Source organism: Lissotriton vulgaris, chromosome 1_2 (genome assembly GCF_964263255.1).
Source record: "Lissotriton vulgaris chromosome 1_2, aLisVul1.2, whole genome shotgun sequence".
In the NCBI taxonomy this organism is placed as follows: domain Eukaryota; kingdom Metazoa; phylum Chordata; class Amphibia; order Caudata; family Salamandridae; genus Lissotriton; species Lissotriton vulgaris.
In genome coordinates this window covers 340,064,361-340,084,904 of record NC_141686.1, presented here as the reverse complement: position 1 = coordinate 340,084,904, position 20,544 = coordinate 340,064,361, and the positions used below count along the sequence as shown (strand labels likewise).

Here is a 20,544-nt window from a genome sequence, read left to right as displayed (position 1 = left end):
AACAGTGAATATAAGAGTGTTTTTGACTCTATGGAGTGTAACTTCCTTGCACGGAGGAGGGCGCGTGCATTCACATGGGTTCAGCCTAGGTAGGTCTAGCATATTGATATGTTTTAATAGGTAAGATTGAGGCCAAAAGCACTGCATGTTACACATGCCATGTATCTGAAATGATGCTACAGCAGGCCACAGAAGCTAAAATTATACAACACCTCCTTCGTTGCCCACTCACAGCATTAGTACAATAAAGGAAGAATGACTACCTCGAACGCGGACTTATATATTTGTACAGTAGCAGGTGTACATAAGGCATCCCCGAGCCGGTGGGTGACAGAGGTCTACAATGTAACTAGGCTGCCGGTTATAGGTGACAAGAGCCATAGTTGCAAACACCACATTACACAGGAATCAGTGAAACCTAACATCACTTACACTGTGTAAGCCCCACAAGCAATGCAGATATAGGGGATACAAATGAGGTAACGCGGCGCCGTCAGACATATTAATTTGTGTAAATATTAGCAGCGGAGCGCACAGGAACACAAGTGAGTAACCAAGGAATAAACAAAGGGACAAAACCTTATTAACAGGATTACTTGCAATAGCTTTAGAGGGAAATGTCTAGAATAGACACATGATCCCTTAAAGAGGTGGCGTTAGAACAACTGTCTTTTCAGTTTATTTCAAGTTACTGTAGAGAGAGGTTTTGCAGGTGCTGGGTGTGGGGTTCCAATAACACATTTCAAGAACCCAGAATCCACAGCCTATGCTGCTCACAATCGGGCATGTTAGAGGGACCTTTTGTCACGGTTTGCGGCATTGCCGCGGCCGGCCATTCCCGCATACACACACGGGCGGCCGGAATACTCACTTCCGGCCGGAAGTCGAGTACCCGGTCTAGTCCCAGGCTGCTGAGCACAGAAGCACTTCTGGGGAGAACGCTTATACATCGCGTTTCCCGCCGGATTGGTGCTTCGGATTCCAGATACTTTGCTGAAGTCCCGCTGTCTCTGACCTGCACGTCTCTACAGGAGACAAACCGCGCTGAAGCGCCATTGTCCGTCTCTACGGGAGACAAGCCGCGCTGAAGCGCAACTCGGCATCTTGAGACAGCGCTAGTCAGGAGCGCTTAGGTAAACTTCACCTGGGTTCTTCCAGGACTGCTCCTGAACAGGCTAAAGATTTTCACTATCAGTTTCCCACCGCGCAGGAGCGCAAAAAAGGGAAACAGCTCAGCCTGCATTCTTGGGTTGAGTGACTACTTTTGTTTACACTGGGGTGCAACGCGCAGGAGCGCTTTTCGTTTGTGTACACTGGGGTGCAACGCGCAGGGGCGCTTTTCGTTTTTGTACACTGGGGTGCAACGCGCAGGAGCGCTTTCTTTTGTTATAGCTTTTGTGATACGCGCAGGAGCGCTTTCTTTAGTTTGAACTCGGGGATAACTCGCAGGAGCGTCTTGCCCTCGCCTCTCATCCTCAGAGCTGAACCCATTTGAGGTCCTGCCTTACCGGAAGCATTGGTAAGCCCACAGACGGTTACCCGGTCTGTGTGTGTATGTGGGGGGTGGTTCCTTTTGTGGGTCTGTCTGTAATCTTGCTCTTTCTTGGTTTCCAGTTGACACCGGAACGCCCCGCCAGCTCCACGCTTTCCTCACCCTACAACCTGGCTCCCATCCCTGCGTCCATCTCATCCCCGCTGGGTATTTCCTTCCACAAGGGTCAGGTGGGTACAGGGACGGGTGCTCTTGTCGTCTCTGCGGAATTGCACCACAAGCAAAGGTAAGACTTGTGGGGCACCTGACACCCATCTCAATAAACAGGCCATAACACTTTTACCGAGTTTCAGTAACTTGTATTGCAAAACTGCTCACTAAACTAAAACTTTCAACAAAGAAAATATATTAATCACATAGGGGAAACCTATGAGATTTACGAATGCTTGTTTCTTCTCCTTCCCTGTCCTTTGTGGTCTGTTTGGTGGGGTGGGGGTGGGGGGTGATGGGTAACTGGTTTCTCTAGTTAAAGTCCACATAGCTACTAAATTTTCCAGGTCCATGAACAATGTGCTGACAAGTTTTTTTCTTTGAATTCTTAGACTTGTAGTCCTGTTTGATGATGGAATAAAGAAGACTACAAATCCCAGAATTCAAAGAAAAAACCTGGATTGGAGTAGTACATCCTGCATGGACCTGGGAAACTAGACAGGGCTGTAGTCTGGAACTTTCCACATGGAATATTTGGGTCCAAGGTTGGGTAGAGCTCTGTGTTGTTTAGTTTGTTTACTTCTCTTTTGAATAGACTGGAATTATGACCACAACAAGGAGCATTCAGTGTTTAAAAATTCCAAAACATGGTTGCATCTTAATGAGGTTATAGGTGCACAGGAGTGGAGTCTTGGTCAGTAAATAATGAGTAGTGCCCGGCATGACTGATTGAACCAGAGGGGCGTAGGAACGTCATCCTTTTTTGCCCTGAACACCTCACCCCCTTAATGACCCATTATTGGTGGTTACTGACCCTAACCAGGCCCAGTGCTCTGTCCTTAAAAGTATATGGTGTTTGGTATAATTATAAATGACCAAGACACCCTACTGAAGGTCCCTAATATATAATATGGCAGGGAGGTTTAAGGACGTCAGTGGACTTAAAGCACTTAAGTGTGCACTGCTGCGGTGTCTAGTCTCGTTTTAAAGCCATACCTGCCTTGCCGGCTGGTTTAAAAATAAAACGAGGTTCAAATTTGACTTTGGAATTAAAAGTGTTTCCAAAATCCAAAACCTCCTTTTTCTTTGGTTTAAGTCCCCCCTAAGGCCAGCCCTAGGTGCTCCAAGGGTAGGGAGCCTTGTTATAAAAAGTTAAGACAATATAAAATATGTTTATAAACCTTGGCAGGGAAAAACTGCAAATGTGTTGTTCCTCCATTGTGGTGCTGCTAGCTCCGTAGGCTAACTTGGGAAGACTTTATTAAACTTTAATACAGTCTAAATTTTGAATAAAGTTATGTGGCAACATAATTCAAAGTATCAAAATAATAGTTACAATAAATCGAACAAATTATTATAACTATTACAGGAAAGTAGTTTTAGAAGTTTTTATCCTGAAGTTACTTAAAGATGCCCTGTAGCTTCAGCCTCTTCGTATGGTCAGCCTTTTAGCAACTTGAGCAAGTGCTCCCTGAGTAGATGTGAAGAGGCCTGGGGCTGAAACAATACAGCAATCTGATGGGAGGAGAGCTGTGTGCTGGAAAAGCAATGACAAGAAGGGGGCTGGGGAGAAGAAAAGGTGTCACAGGCCCGAGGCCAGCCCCCAGTTCCTTGATCCCCAGCCAGATGGGAGCCCCCTGATTAGATTAGGAGAGGGGCTGCAAGGGGAGTATAGGAAAAAGATAGCCAAACCTGTGAGCTGGGTTAGCCAGACACGCACTCGAAGGAGAGAATTTCTCCATTTTGATTTTTGAGGAACTGTACGTTCAAGGACAAAAATATACCACACTTCCCAGGAAGTGGTCATCACAGAAGGCGGCAACTTGAACCCCATTGGTTGCGGTGCCCCCTCTCTTACCAGCCCAGATTGTGAACTACATATTGATGATCTGCAGGAGCCCCTCAGATCCCAGCCTGACACAACCGAAGAAGGCCTGCCGGACCCTTGGACTGCACAACAGAGGACTGCACTCAGAAGGACTGAACCTGCTGGACCCTTGGACTGCACTCAGAAGGACTGCACTCAGAAGGACTGCACTCAGAAGGACTGCACTCAGACGGACTGCACTCAGACGGACTGCACTCAGACGGACTGCACTCAGACGGACACTCAGAAGGACTGCACTCAGACGGACTGCACTCAGACGGACTGCACTCAGACGGACTGCACTCAGACGGACTGCACTCAGACGGACTGCACTCAGACGGACTGCACTCAGAGGGACTGCACTCAGAGGGACTGCACTCAGAGGGACTGCACTCAGAGGGACTGCACTCAGAGGGACTGCACTCAGACGGACTGCACTCAGACGGACTGCACTCAGACGGACTGCGCTCAGACGGACTGCGCTCAGACGGACTGCGCTCAGACGGACTGCGCTCAGACGGACTGCGCTCAGACGGACTGCACACAGACGGACTGCACTCAGACGGACTGCACTCAGACGGACTGCACTCAGACGGACTGCACTCAGACGGACTGCACTCAGACGGACTGCACTCAGACGGACTGCACTCAGACGGACTGCACTCAGAGGGACTGCACTCAGACGGACTGCACTCAGACGGACTGCACTCAGACGGACTGCACTCAGACGGACTGCACTCAGACGGACTGCACTCAGACGGACTGCACTCAGACGGACTGCACTCAGAGGGACTGCACTCAGAGGGACTGCACTCAGAGGGACTGCACTCAGAGGGACTGCACTCAGAGGGACTGCACTCAGACGGACTGCACTCAGACGGACTGCACTCAGAGGGACTGCACTCAGAGGGACTGCACTCAGAAGGATTGCACTCAGACGGACTGCACTCAGACGGACTGCACTCAGACGGACTGCACTCAGACGGACTGCACTCAGAAGAACTGCACCTGCTGGACCCTTGGACCGCACTCAGAAGGACTGCACTCAGACGGACTGCACTCAGACGGACTGCACTCAGACGGACTGCACTCAGACGGACTGCACTCAGACGGACTGCGCTCAGAAGGACTGCGCTCAGAAGGACTGTGCTCAGGAGGACTGTGCTCAGAAGGACTGCGCTCAGAAGGACTGCGCTCAGACGGACTGCTCTCAGACGGACCGCACTCAGAAGGACTGCACCTGCTGGACCCTTGGACTGCACTCAGAAGGATTGCACCTGCTGGACCCTTGGACTGCACTCAGAAGGACTGCACTCAGAAGGACTGCACTCAGACGGACTGCACTCAGACGGACTGCACTCAGACGGACTGCACTCAGATGGACTGCACTCAGACGGACTGCACACAGACGGACTGCGCTCAGAAGGACTGCACCTGCTGCTCTTTAAAGGCTCCAGACAAGGACTTTGGCTGTCTTCAAGAATAAGGAGTGGACTTCCTGAACAATAACAGGTAGAAAAGTGCTGGAAGAGGTCACCTGCAGCACCCACCAAGAGGACAACTAAGCTGACCAGCTTCACCTGGGTTTTCCCAGACTGACCAGATGCATTGTGGGAGTTAGAGACACAGACCCCTGGAAGCAAACCACAGCTTCTGAACCATTGGCTGGGGCGATGGACCCCTTCTGACTCTCAAAGAACCTTTCGAAAAAAGATCTGAAAGTTTGAGAACTTTTTGTCAAGTTTTGTGAAAAAGCTCCAGAAAAAGATGTTGATGTTGAGAGCCAAGCTGCCGCCGCCATCACGGCTATTCAGCCTGACTGCATTGATGTGCCCTGCTAAAGACCCCAGAGCTGCCCATCATCGACGCTGAGGACAAGGACTTCCCAAAATAAATCACGCTGAAGCAGGCTGCCGTCGCCTAAGTGAACTCCGGATTCAAGTGTTGTGTGTCGATTTAGATACTGTATATAGGTTTCCCGACTTATGCCCTAATATAGGCACAATTCGCATTGCCCTTATTTAGGCATAGAAATCCAATCCTTATTTAGGCATTTTCCATGCTAGCCAAATACAGGCATGGCCCCCTACATCTGTCCATCCACGTCACAACGAGTTCTTGGAAAACCAGACTCTTAAGCCTTTAGGACTTCCCCTTGCTTGGATTATTGATTTCTCCAAGAACTCATTTATTATGCATGAACCTCTATTCCTTAGGGGTTCATTTATGACGTTCATATGCTTGACTTTTACGTCAATACTGGCCTTCCTAAACACCTTCAAGGTATAAATATACCTTCACTTGCCATGGCAAGTCACAGCTGCATACTTGCACGGCTTGCCACTGCAAGTTCGGAAGGAAGTCAAGTCCCCACCTGACGCACTGACCAAACCCGGTCATCCTCCTCGCAGAGAACCCAGCACCAGTGTTTCTGACTCCCCTTGCGGGGTGTTAGAGATCGAGACCTGGAAAGAGATTCCAACCTCTCTTATTCTAAGGTATGGAGCAGACTAGAACCTAGAGGGACTTTTGGCAAATCTTGGCAACACCAATCCTAACTATAGCTAAACTAGACTAAAAACAGCACCTACTTCTTACCTCGTACTTCACTCCGGTTAGGTACACTGAGGTAGAACTAGCTAGAAGTACCAGACGAGTATTCACATTTTAGCCTGCGTTATTTATGTATGTATTTTTATGAATATATGTCATAGCTACAAACCATGCTATTGCAGTATTATTTTATCTTACTGCTAACGCTGTACGTATTATACTTCGCATTCTGTCTTACGATTGTAGCAGTTCACTTCTCTTGCACGAGAAATAAGACTGTTCAATAAACACTTTTTATTGAAACGCCCGTCTACCTATTTCTGTGTTAACTCTGTAGAAACAAAGCATGCCCAAATGACTGAGTAAAACTGTTATCTATTGTTTCCACGTTTCTGAGTCTGTTCCGATTCTAAGGGAAACACAGTTGTCATGTTTATGCAGTTGTTAGAAACTTATCCCTTCTTGTTTATTAAAGAAGTTTCTAGTGACCTCTGAATTAGCTGGCACACACAAGTATTTACGTTTAATGTACTCGATAGAGGCATACTGACCTCAGTCCTATGCCACAACTATAGTGTATATTATTCCAATGCGCAGGGCCTATCAGGGATGTAGGAACTACACTACACAAGGACCTGATGTCAGAGGTTGTGTATCGAAAGTCAGTGTGTGTTGCAAACTGTATGGAATTCTGTGTCATTGTTGTACTATTCATTGTCCTGTAAAATCTTGTACACAGTACTTGGTTGGTACTACACGATCCAAAGGATAAGGTCACATATAATGATACTAATTACTGCAGCCCCACATTGACAAGGTAGAGGACTCCTAATTCAGCTTCGAAGCTCATAGGACAGTGATTGCAGACGGATCATGTACATTGTTTACAAAAATCCCCACCCACCCCGTAACAGCTAAGAGCGAGATCTGGTGGGATTTAGTGATCCCATCTGCCATTTGGGTGTGTTCTTGGCGCGGTCAATTTAAACTGCGCCAGACTGCCAGCACACACCTACCTGCTCGGGCACTGCGCCCCAAGGGCCTCAAAGTGCTTAATCCTGCTGACTCCGTGGACAGTCTGTAAAGCATCTCCTGAAAAACTGCAAGAGAAAATGAGACAAGAATCAAGAATCGTAAGCACTTACACTAAAGACTAAAATTAACAAAAGGTAAACTAAAAACTCGTTGTGCAGCAGAACAGGTAACGTCCAGCCCAGGTAACAGAATTTTTAGGATTTTGATGCCTCACGCTTAAAGACATTAATGCACAAACTAACCCAGCGCTAGAAGACAAACGCATAACTTGTGCATGATAATGGTCATGGTATAAAGGCATGGGTGTGTTCATGGATGTTTACCTAGATGACAAAATGTTGGCTGAAATTGTATAATTCACGCAATAAGAGGAACTCAAAGGGCTCTGCTAAAAAAAATGGAGAAACCCATTACAAACAATTCTTTTCATGCACATATTTTTAGTACCAAGCTCAGGAAAGGCTCATGGCCCAAGATCCAGTGCCTTACTGTGGGAAACGGACTTATTAGTAGGTGGAGGTATGCACCTTCAGCTAGTAATAATACCACAATCACTAATCAAATCCAGTCAAGTTAATCCTTGCGCAACTCTAGTAACTTAGCAACGAGCAGTCAGGCTTTATTTTGGAGACAGGCAAGTGTAAAGCATTTAATATCACCAAAACAGTAAAAAAGTAAAAGACACAACACAATAACAATCAAACATCAAAATATATAAATAGAGAATATTGTTATCTTTAAAATGACATCAGAACAACAAAAATCGAATGTAGGGAACCGGAGATATGGATTTTCAAAGACTAACTTAAAATATGTGCATTCTGGTGCCAAAAAGCACAAAGCGCCAACCAAGGCTATCTGGTCACACTGGCCAGGGACAAAATCAAAATCGAAGGCCAACTGTGATGGAGTGCGGATCGGATAGGTTACGCAATATGTCCTGATCAAGATTTTACCGTCGCACTCTGTTGCAGAGATGGTAAGGACCCACCTCCAAGTGCCCTACTCGTCGGTCTGGAATTACTGCTTACTTTGGGTATTACGGGTAAAGCTCACGGAGGAGAGACTATCAGGGTATCAAGGTGACTCCCTTAGGACAGGCATATTTCCGGATTCGTGGAAACATGCCCAATTAGTTCCTATTCTTAAAAAAATCAACGCAGATCCAGATGAACCGGCCAACTACAGGCCCATCTCCCTGTTGCCTGCCCCATCCAAGGTTCTTGAAAAGCTGCTTCATCAGCAACTAGCAGGCTTTATTGAAACTCATGGTCTATTCAATGACTCGCAACATGGATTTAGACCAGGTTATAGTACCGAGTCTGCCTTATTAGAGATGGCTGATTCCGTGCGATGGAAGCTAGACGGGGGCTCGAGAGCAGTGTTGGTGCTGCTTGATCTTTCGGCAGCATTCAACACCGTCTCTCACCCCGTCCTGCTTGACCGCCTTCGGTCTAAAGGTATTCAAGGTAAGGCCTTGGACTGGGTATCCTCTTTTCTATCCCATTGGACACAGGCGGTGTTAACCACCCCATCACTTCTAATAGCCGTCCGCTAAAGGGGGGAGTCCCTCAGGGCTCCTCACTGAGCCCCCTTTTGTTCAATGTTTACTTTTCCCCCTGGCCGAGCTTATTGCTCAGTCAGGAATTAAGGCAACCTCGTATGCTGATGACATTCAGCTTCTGTTTTTCTATGATGCTCCTAATCAGACTACATTTGACCCATTGAAAGACTGTCTTCGCAACATCGCATGCTGGATGGACAATAATTTCCTTCGGCTTACTGCAGGAAAAACGGAGGTTCTCTTTTTCCATCAACCCTCTCCTCTGGATTCGAACCTCTTGTGGCCACTAGACTTGAGTGCGGCCCTTTCCCCAAAGGAATCAGTAAAAAACCTGGGGGTCAGATGGGACACGAGCCTTTCCTTCCATAATCAAGTCCAGACGGTTTCTCAAAAATTAGGATGATTAAAAAATGTATCAACTTTCTCCCTAGTAACACCAGGAAAACCATTGTTCAGGCCTTAATAACATCCCATTTAGATTATGCCAACGGCCTGTATCTTGGACTCGCTTCAGGCCTCTGTCATCGGCTTCAGACAATCCGGAATGCAGCAGTCCGGCTGGTCTGTGGCCTTTCTCTACGTGAGCATATCTCGCCACACCGACGAAGGCTACATTGGTTGCCAGACCAAAAAAAGAGTAGATTTTAAAGCCCTCACCTTGGCTCAACGTGCAATCAAAGGAAAGGGCTCTGCGTATCTCTCTTCCCGCCTTTACCCCTACAGTAATGCCAGACATCTCCGATCTGCTGTCTACCCCTAGATTTAAAAATGTTCGATCTGGGGGAAAAACCTTTCAGGTATGTGCATCCTCTCAATGGAACAAACTTCCCATCTCTATCCGGATGATTCGGGAGGAGCCACCATTTCGCAAAGCACTAAAAACATTCCTTTTTTGCTAAACTCATCTGTGTAAGACTCAGCAAATGTGCAGAAGCGCCGGGACACCCCGTTGGGGTAGCTGTGCGCTATACAAAATACACTAAATAAATAAAATAAGGGTACCCAGACATAAAGTTTGCACCTCTGCCTGGGACAACCTCCTTCGTAAAACTCACTCTTGAGAAAACTCCCAGGAGGGCTCTTGGCACAACAGGGGCTGTTGTGGTCCTTAGTGGAATAGCTTCTGGTTATCTGGTGGCATGATCCACTACTACCAGAATAAACCTGTGCCCAGAGGCTGTTTGGGGATCCATTGGTCCAACAATGTTTATCTCAACTCTTTCAAAGAGGACCCCCACCACAGGTAGTGGTATTAGGGGGGCCTTTGTGGTGCCACCTGATTTGCCACTGGCTTGACAGGTGACACAGGAGTGACAAAACTCCTTGGTATCTTCTTACATATGGGGCCAGCGAAAGTGAGGGACACGCCTGTCCGAAGTCTTGTTCAGGCCAAGATGTTGTGCTAGGGGAATATCATGGGCTAAGGTAAGAAGGAAGCCCCTGAATGCCAAAGGTATGACCAACCTCCTGGAAGCACCAGGTCTGGGGTCTTTAGCCTCTGAATAAAGGAGCCCTTCATCCCAATACACTCTATGGGTACCTGTAGTATTCCCAGCAGCCTCAGCAGCAGCTTGCTGTCTGAGGGGTTCAAGAGAGGGGCAGTCCAATTGCGCCTGCCTCAGGTCTGCCCTTGAAGGTCCCCCTGTCCCAAGAAACTCAACCTGATCAGGCTCAAGCTCTTCTGGGACAGTTCCTTCTTGGGTCTCACAGTCAGCTTCCTGGGAAGACTGATCCTCTTCCTGAGGCAAGGGGGAAGGCACTGCCTTAACCCTACTGCTCTTTCTCTTGGTAGGCAACTAGTCCATAGTTTCAGGATCCAGGGCCTGTTCAGTTTTGCACTTTTTGGCCTGAGACCTGGTCACAGCAAGGACATTTATTTATTTAGTGTGTTTTGTATAGCGCACAACTACCCCAACGGGGTGTCCCGGCGCTCCTGTGTATACTGAGGCTAAGTCTAACTCAGATGGAACTAGCAGAGGCACAGACTTGGAAGGTTTTGCCCCCAGAGCGTACTTTTTTAAATCTGGGGGTGGTAAGAAGATGTTTAGAGCTGGAACTGAGAAGTCTGGTGTTGCTGTAGGGACGAAGGCAGGAGGAGAGGTATGCAGAGCCCTTTCCCTTGACTGCCCGGTGGGCCAGAGTTTGCGCTTTAAATTCTGCCCTTTTGTGAATAGGTAGCCAGTGTAGATTTCGCCGATGTGGTTGGATATGTTCACGGAGGGAAATACCACAGACCAGACGTACTGCAGCATTCTGGACTGTCTGAAGGCGACGGTAGAGACCCGAGGATAGTCCTATGTACAAGCCGTTGGCATAAATCAAATGGGAGGTGATCAATGCCTGAACGATTGTTTTCCTGGTGTGGCTAGGGAGGAAATTTATGAACTTTTTCACCATCCTGATTTTGGAAAAGCAAGCAGCGGATACCGTCTGAACTTGTTTATGGAATGAGAGGTTGGAATCCCAAATTACCCCGAGGATTTTTACTGATTCCTTTGGTAGAGGGGGCATACTCAGGTCGAGGGGCCACCACAGGTTGGAGTCCAGTGGCGCGGGCTGGTGAAAAAAGAGGACCTCGGTTTTACCGGCGTTAAGCCGGAGGGAGTTGTTATCCATCCAACTTGCGATGTTACGGAGGCAGTTTTTTAAAGGATCAAAGGTAGTTTGAGACGGGGTGTCGTAGGAAAGCAAAAGCTGAATGTCATCAGCGTATAAGGTAGCCTTGATTCCTGATTGAACAATAATCTCGGCCAGGGGGGAGAAATAAACGTTGAACAGGAGGGGGCTTAATGAGGAGCCTTAAGGGACTCCCCACCTGAGCGGGCGGCTATCCGAGGTATATGGGGGGGTGAACCCTGCCTGTGTCCGAATGGACAGGAAAGAAGAAAACCATTCCAAGGCCTTGCCTTGTATGCCTTTTGCCTGAAGACGATCGAGAAAGACGGGGTGGGAGACGGTGTCGAATGCTGCCGACAAGTCGAGCAGCACCAACACCATCGCGTCCGCTGCGCAGAGGCATGCCCGTCCCTTTTTATGCTGGCCACTAGAAAGCGTCTGACGCTTCCCCCACCTAAGAAGGCCGCTGCGGTTTTTGAGCTCACCCGGGGATGTAGAAATGCCCTCAGCGTCTAAGTCGGCTGGGACTGACCCGGTGAGTGTGAAAATACGGGGGTGGGGAGGTGCTGAGACCGCGCTAAGTGGTTCAAGCGGGGCGGGAGGAGAGCAAAGTGCAATGTGAAGTTCCTGGTTTTCGAAGGGTAGGAGGCTTAGTGAATCAAGCCAAACGAGTACATACAGGTTAAAAGATAAGCTTAGTTAATCAAGCAGATCAGAGCATACAATTTTAAAAAGTCGATTTCAGAGCTTAGTGAGTCAAGCGGTGAAAACAGAGTAAAATAATAAAATTCTGAGCAGAGTGACACAGCAACCTCCCGGCTTCCGCCTCAGAAGGGAATCATACACACAGTGAGGTCCATACCTGACTCGGGTGCCCCTTTTATGCTGGCCACTAGAAAGCGTCTGACGCTTCCCCCACCTAAGATGGCCGCTGCGGTTTTTGAGCTCGCCCGGGGATGTGGAAATGCCCTCAGCGTCTAAGTCGGCTGGGACTGACCCTGTGAGTGTGAAAATACGGGGGTGGGGAGGTGCTGAGACCGCGCTAAGTGGTTCAAGCGGGGTGGGAGGAGAGCAAAGTGCAATGTGCAGTTCCTGGTTACCGAAGGGTAGGAGGCTTAGTGAATCAAGCCGAACGAGTACATACAGGTTAAAAGATAAGCTTAGTTAATCAAGCAGATCAGAGCATTCAATTTTAAAAAGGCGATTTCAGAGCTTAGTGAGTCAAGCGGTGGAAACAGAGTAAAATAATAAAATTCTGAGCAGAGTGACACAGCAACCTCCCGGTTTCCGCCTCAGGAGGGAATCATACGCAGAGTGACATGTGCGGATATACCCAGCATCTCTGCATGAGTCTTATACTCCACTTCAGACCAGACTGAAGATTACAGATCATTGCCCAACAAACATTCTACAGGGAGGTCTGAACTAACAACAACTCTTTTGAGGCCAGTTACCACTCCCCAGGAAAAATTAACAATTGCCATACTACGGGTGGTAGTGACATTGCTTGCATTGGTCACTAGGTAATTATCACCTAGTATTATCTGTCCAGGGTCCACAAAGTTAGGCGTCACCATGGTGACACTGGCACATGTGTCCCTGTAGGCCTGAGCCACTTTATTATTAATCAAAGGAGTCTGTCTGTACTTGCCCGGGTTACTGGGGCTCACAGTAGAGGACATAGCCATGTCCACATCACAGACAAGAACAGCCTGAGTGGGTATTCTGACTAGGCCAGAATCCACTTCAGTTCTCAGGGTTAACCCTACTACACCCTTCTGTTGAGAACCACCACTTTAGCTGAACTAGGGGTAACAGTTGCCTTGGGGGCAATGGTGGCTGGAGCTGCCTCCTTTTTGGTGCACTCACTGGTCCAGTGAGTAGTAATCTTACAAAAATTACACCATGGTTTCTTTCGACCTTCTTTCTTTTTGAATTTCTTGAAACCCCCTCATTAGAAGCTTTTTGGGGACCTGGCGAAGACTTCTGGTCTTTTGCTTTCTCCCCAACCTTTTGGTCTTGATTCTTCTGATCACCACCTTGGTTCTGAACCTTCTGCTTCACCCTGGTTCTGATCCATTTGTTCAAGTTCAAGTTCAATATTTGTATAGCGCACTACTCACCCAGAGGGTCTCAAGGCGCCGAGGGAGGGGGGTGCTTTACTTATCGAATATTCAAGTTTTTAGTTGTTTTCTGAAGGAGAGGTGGTTCGGTGTAAGGCAGAGGTGGGTGGGGAGAGAGTTCCAGGTTCTGGCCGCTAAGTAAGCTACGATCTTCACACGCAAGCAGTGTGAGCCAAGCGCTGCGATATCCAGCTAGGGAGCGTGGGGAGGGACCGCTTCTCACACTGCCTTCTTTCCCAATTCTTGGGGAGAGGTCATATCAGAGTCAATCAGGTGTTGATGCAATAACTGGTTCTGACAATTATTAAGAATTTGTTCTCTCATAATCAAATTATACAATCCTGTATGGTCTTTGACCGTACTGCACAGTAATCAGCCTTCCAGAGCCTTAGTGGCACAATCTACAAAGTCAGTCCAGTCCTTAGTCTGTGTCTTCTGGGTGTCTCTGAACAGCAACCTATACTGCTCAGTGGTTAAGCCAAACCCATCTATCAGAGCACTCTTCAGGACAGTGTAGTTGTCAGCATCCTCATTACTAACTGTGAGGAGCTTGTCTCTACCTTTTTCTGAAAAGGAGAGCAATAGTGTAGCTGCCCACTGACTCTGGGGTACCTGCTGTACTTTGCAGGCCCTCTCCAAAACAGTTATCCATTTGTGGAGGTCATCCCCACTCTGGTAGGGAGGGACAATCTTATTTAGGTTTCTATGGTCATTTGACCTTTCCCTATCTCTAGGGATGTTGCTGCCACCAGTGGGTTCTACCCCACTCAACCTTTGCTATCTTGCAATGGCCAGGGTCTCTTTTGCAAGGGCAATTTCTTGCCTCTTGATCCTAAGATTCACTTCCTTCATCCTAGCTTTAAGCTCTCTTTTCTGAGGGGAAGTCATTCTCCCTAGAGCTGAGGCATCTGATCCTATTGAGTCACCAGAGTGGTGGGATTCACTAGAAAGTGATCTCCTCCTTTTGTGCTCAGTGTTAAGCCTACTTGGGGGTCTGGTTTTTATTCTCTCCTTCCCAGGCCCATGCAGCCTGAGGTTGACCTGGTTCAGTTCTCCAACTTAAACGTGGTCATCATCCTCTTCATCATCAGTTCCCCCTGGTTGGTCATCCCTGGAGTCTTCTGTTGAGGGATGCCCCCCCCCACCACTACCTGTCTGATCTGGGGTTGCTGCCTTCTCAGCATCATACTCCACTAAGAGATCTATTAGGTGTCTTAGGGTTGGACTCTGTCCTTGTCTCAGTCTCCTGAGTGAACAAAAACTTCTAAGTTCATTAAAAGTGAATGTGTCATATCTAGAGGGTGCCCTGGGAGGGTCAACTTCTGCTGGGAGAGACACACTAGGCTCTCCTCTTAAAGACATTTTCTAGTGAGGTGTGGTGTGTGCACGTACCTATACTTAGTGTTATCTACTAAACCTCGCTAGGAGTTGTAGTCAGGGGGTGCTAGGCCCTTTGCTCTACAACAACTAAGTTCAGTAGAACTTAAGTATTATAAGACTTGATTTATATGTACCTCTAGGTACCTTAATGTGATCTTTCAAATGATATCTTAAGATGATATGGTAAAACAACAACAAGCTCTTATCCCAACCGCTGCACACCAATGTGAGAAGTTAGCCTGGCATATGTTGTCCACTATTCTAGTCGGCACCTTGCACCAGTCTAAGCGACCCTTATGATGATGGTTGTAAAGTCAACCTTATAGATCAGCTATCCTAGTGGTAGCGTGGACAAAAGCAGTCTTAGGCTAAAACCTCAGAGAGCATGTGAAGCAAGCTGTTTTACCAATCATAATCCCTTGAATACCAAATGAAAGGACACCACACAAGGTATATATCAAATATATATGTATTTATTACTAACACAACCCCTCTGCACTCTTTATGAGGTCAGAGTTCGAGATACGTTACAAGTTACTCATTAGCATACTATAAATTGCACAAATACAATTCTGTCCTAGGGGCCTCACGAACCATATACTAAGTAAGTGGTATTAGAACCACTTCAGGAATAGTGAATAGGCCTAGGGCCTAGGGAATCGCTGGGGCTACACTACAGAACCAAAGGTTAGGAAGTAGGAGGCCCACGGGAGACGCGTGCAGTGTCTAAACACAGTCGCGAGTTACCATAGAGTTATAATGGGAACGTAAAAGGTAAGGCCAAAAAACTGGTCCGAGACACAAAAGAGGCTAATATTGAACTATTGGTGGAAAGATGTGAGAAAGTCTTGAAGCCACCAAACAACAGACTGAATGTCAGCGAGTTAACGGAGCACTACTTAACATCAATAGGAAATATCGTCAATGACACCATGCCACAGACACTGAAAAGAGTATCCGAGAAACCTAAAAATCCTTGGTTCAGTGAGTCACTAAATGAGGATAGGCGCAAATTGAGAATGGTCGAAAGGAAATGGAGGCAACATCCCTCCTCTCCCGAGCTGATAGCCCTTAGGAATACCAGAAGCCAATATAACAAGAAGATAATTAAATCCAAAAAAGATTTTATAAAAGCCGAACTTGACAATGCATCAAACAGACCTCGGAAACTCTTTGAGATTTTAAAACAACAGTCGAATAAGCTAGCTAAAACAGTTCACGAGAATCCAAATACTCCATTAAGCTGTGAGGAATTCTCTACATTTTTCACGGAGAAAACCAAACTGCTTGAAGTGGAACTCTCAACTGCTGCAACTAACATCTCAACCCTTACCTCACCTACAAAAGAGGCCAATGAGCCAACAGAGAGTCCCCAAACAAAAAATAAGGCACAGTGGGACACATTCGAACTTTATGACCAAGATAAGATCACCAAAATGCTAAGGGAAATCAGACCGAACAACCATTATCAAGACCCTCTACCGGCAAAGTGCGTAAGAGTAATTAGCCATACCCTGGTTCCGATCTGGACTGAGATAATAAATGCCTCACTTACCCAAGGGACCCTGCCCGACTGCCTAAAAACAGGTCAGGTAGTGCCCATCATCAAAAAACCGACAGCGGATGCAACTGACCCGAACAACTATCGACCAGTGACCAACATACCTTTACTAGCCAAAACTATTGAGAAATGCGTACAAGGTCAACTGAGTCAACACATCGCTAAGTTCTCATTACTAGATGATTGTCAATCTGGATTCAGAGCTGGGCATAGTACTGAAACTGCGATCCTGCATATCGTGGACGACGCCCTGCAAGCCCTAGACAGAAATCAAGCATGCCTGCTGATTCTCCTAGACCTGTCATCTGCATTTGACACGGTAAATCATGAAATGCTGATGACCAGGCTACAAGAAAGGATGGGCCTGTCGGGAAATGTGCTGAATTGGTTTAGATCTTTCCTGCAGAATAGGTCTCAACGTTTCCTGGTCAATCAAGCGACCTCTTCCCCTTGTCCTACTGCCGTCGGGGTCCCGCAAGGGTCAACATTATCCCCAGATCTATTCAACCTATATGTTGAACCTCTCACAGAGATTCTTCGGGGATCACAGATACCCTATCATATGTATGCAGATGACACGCAAATATACATAAAGATCGCCTCCCGTGTTGACATTGACCTAATGAACAGGACACTAAAGAGAGCCCTACAGTGGTTAACCACGAACCATCTGAAACTAAATGCCCATAAAACGGAATTCCTGTTAATATCACCGACGAAGAACCGTCCCGAGGTAAAGGAATTGACGAAACTGGTGACAGCCCTGAACTGCACCCCGACCCTAGTTAAGTCAGCTAAATCACTTGGAATCACCTTGGATGAGAACCTGGACATGAAAGACCACATAAACTCAATGGCCAAGGGTGCCCGCTTCCATCTGAACTATCTAAGAAAATTGAAACCATACATCTCAAAGACGGACCTAAAACTGGCCGTACAATCCCTAGTTATTTCAAGGATTGAATACGGTTGCACTACGTTAGCGGGTCTACCCAAAACATCCATAGCTCCGCTAAAAGCCTGTCTCAATGCAGCGGCAAGACTGATCACGGGATCGAGGAAATTCGACCACATATCTCCTCACCTGAAAACACTAAACTGGCTACCCTATGAAGCCAGAATTCAAATGAAGATTGCTTGTATTACCCACAGAGCAGTTCACTTCAGCATGCCGAGATACCTTGCCAAGAAAATTAAGCTATCGGGAAGCAACAGACCAACGAGAAGCGCTAAAGAACTGATACTGAGACCAGCCTTTTTCCGTAAGAAAAAGACCTACAACCGAGCGTTCTCAGGAGCCGCCCCCAGAGTCTGGAATTCTTTACCTCCGAACATCAGGAAGATTAAAAACTTGATATCATTCAAACGCGAACTGAAGAACCACTTGATGAGCAAACACCTCTCTTAGGAAAGAGTATTGAGTACTGATGAGAATATCCCCACCTAAGAGAGATGGCCTCGACTGGAACTTTTTGAAGATCAATTATCTGTTAACTGATTGATTTCATGTTTATACATTGGCCACACACGTTACTACTACCTCAAATCAAGGAGATCCGATATCTGTAACTCTCAGACAATACGATATACCCTCTACCTCACTCTGTTTTATTGCCTAGGATACCGGCTAGATACCGGCTACATAGCAGCACTTTTTACTCCTTAATGCTATTTATACAAGATATTTGCACTGTTATGTTATACAACCCTACCTCATTCACCTCCTAATACTAATTGGATAGGCTGAAGAACTATTACCTTTAATCCCCTTTACAGCTTACCGCCTTAGACCTGACACTCATGTATGTCTGTTGATACAATTGCCTCCATAATGTTTGTAACTTTTCCTACATGTGAAGCGCTCTGATACCCACGGGTCTTGTCCGCGCTATACAAAACTTTATAAATAAATAAATAAATAAATACAAAGTAGTAGATTAAGGACACTTCCGGATGGACTACGGTAAAACCCTTTTAAACTAGGACACTTCGAGAGTCTTCAAGCGTAAGAATCGTACCCGGTCGGGTGATTGACTTCAAGGGGTTGTGGCGGCTGTCAGCGGGTGGTGCGGCTTCGGCAGAGAGGGGGTGGTGAAGCAGGGTGCGGGACGGCCTCAGGAGGACACAGTGGGGGCTGCACGAAGCACAGCGAGGACACATGGTGTTGGGGCGGTCACAGCACAGGTTTACGGCACCTTAAGGCGGTCGGGTTTCACTGAGCGCACGCAGAGACGGCTTCCAGCGGGCACGAACACAGTCAACCCAGCAGTTTGTTTCCAAAAAGGTGGGGGGAGAGCCCAATGGTCCTCGGGCTCAGTTCAGGGGGCCAGCTCACTTCCAGGCCCTTGGAGATCGCTTTGAGCACAAGTACTTTGTAGAAAGTAGCAAGTCTTTTAAAAAGCAACAAGTCTTTGAAAAAGGTCTCTTCCTCCCCTTTAGTAGCAAGGCAACCACTGCAGGCCAGTCCCCCAGGATAGGGACAGTATTCCTCCTTCAGCTATACCGGTTCCTCCTCCTCAGGCAGAGAGTTCTTCTTGATTTCAAAAAGCAGGATCTAATGTTTAGGAGCAGGGCTCCACTTTTATACACAGTTTCTTTTGTCTTTACAGACCAGGGGGCCTTAGCCTGGTTCAGCCCGGTTTTTGAGCACTTTGGTGTTGAGACTCTTGCTGTTGCTTTCAGGTTGCAGGGCAGGGACATGAGACGCTCCGCAGGAGGTGGAGCCAGCATTGCGGTGGCAAAGCACAGCCCTATTCAGAGTCAAGGGGCACTCCTCCCACCTATCCTGGGGGTAATCCCTCTATTCACCACCTGGCAGCCCAGACTGTCCCCTGGAATACCCCAGCCCTGTCACTCACAGTAACCAGACAGCAGATACACATCCTAGCAGAGGCGGGCTGAAATGGTCAGGCAAGCAAATGCTAACTTTCTAAAAGTGGCATTTGCAAACACAGGATATTAAAATAAACTTTACTAAAAGAAGTATTTTATTATTCTGAGTTCAGGCATACTAAAATTGACTTTCTACCATGTTCCCTGAGCCTGCTGGAATTATAGAGTGTAATAATTCCAGCAGCCCATTCTGGCCTATGAGAACAGGTAGCCTTACAATAGTGAAAAACGAAAATGGCTGTAATTCACTATTAGGACATGCCACACACATCAGGGCTTGTCCTACCTTATGCTTACAATGCACCCTGCCCTTGGGCCTACCTGAGGGGTGGCTCACATAAAGTAAAGGGAAGGTTTAGGGGCTGGCAAGTGGGTGCACTTACCCAGCCAGCATGACAGTACCAGACTGCACACAGGTTATGCAATGGCAGACCTTAGACACATTTTAAAAGGCTGCTTCTGTGGGTGGCACAACTAGTGCTGCAGGCCCACCAGCAGCATTTGTATTTACAAGCCCTGGCACTCCTGGTGCACTTTACTGGGGTCTGACAGTAAACCAAATAAGCCAATCATGGAAACCAATCAATGTACACATTTTACAGTAGGGAGAGCACATGCACTTTAGCACTGATCAGCAGTGGTAAAGTGCCCAGAGTCATTAACCAACAAAAACAGGTCAGAGAGAATATTGGAAGAAGGCAAAAAGTTCAGGTATGACCCTGCAGGGCCAAGTCCAACACACGGGAGCACCGGAGTACTCGAGTTACCTCACCCAGGGAAGCCGGCTGCATAGGTGTCTTTTCGTGTCGGGTTTCGTCGCTGTTTCCTATGGAGAGCTGCAAAGAAGTGCTGCAGGCGACCAGGAGAAAAGTGTCCGGGTGGATCCAAGGGTGGATCGAAGATGAGAAGAACCTGAAAGCAAAGGGGACAGAGACTGGGTCACTAGCCAGTGACCAGGAAGGAACCAGGTGATGTCGAGTGTTTCAGGTGAAGAAGGTGAAGCTTGTCTCTGCAGCCCCGAGGACCAGGACGCGTCGACGATGACCAGAAGCTGGATTCGAGCTGTCCCACGAAGGATCTAGTTGACTGCAGTGTCGGTATCCGGATTGGACCCAACAAGCCTTGGCAAACACAATCCACGCAGGAAGGGAAGATGGGCTTCAGTTCAGACCAGCAAGGTCTTGGGAGCTTCTCCTTCGCATGGAAGCTGGAGCAAACCTGGAGCAACCGGGAAAGTGGTGAAGTTTTAAA

General features: G+C 47.4%; 1 protein-coding gene across 1 annotated transcript in view; it reads right to left on the bottom strand.

Moving 5' to 3' along the window:
• LOC147736708 (uncharacterized) overlaps positions 1 to 20,544 on the bottom strand; it is a 175,853-nt gene that overhangs the window by 55,035 nt on the left and 100,274 nt on the right. The window contains exon 2 of the mRNA XM_086953437.1: positions 7,139 to 7,222. The gene's annotated coding sequence lies outside the window, so the exon portion shown is untranslated. The remainder of the gene's footprint in view (positions 1 to 7,138; positions 7,223 to 20,544) is intronic.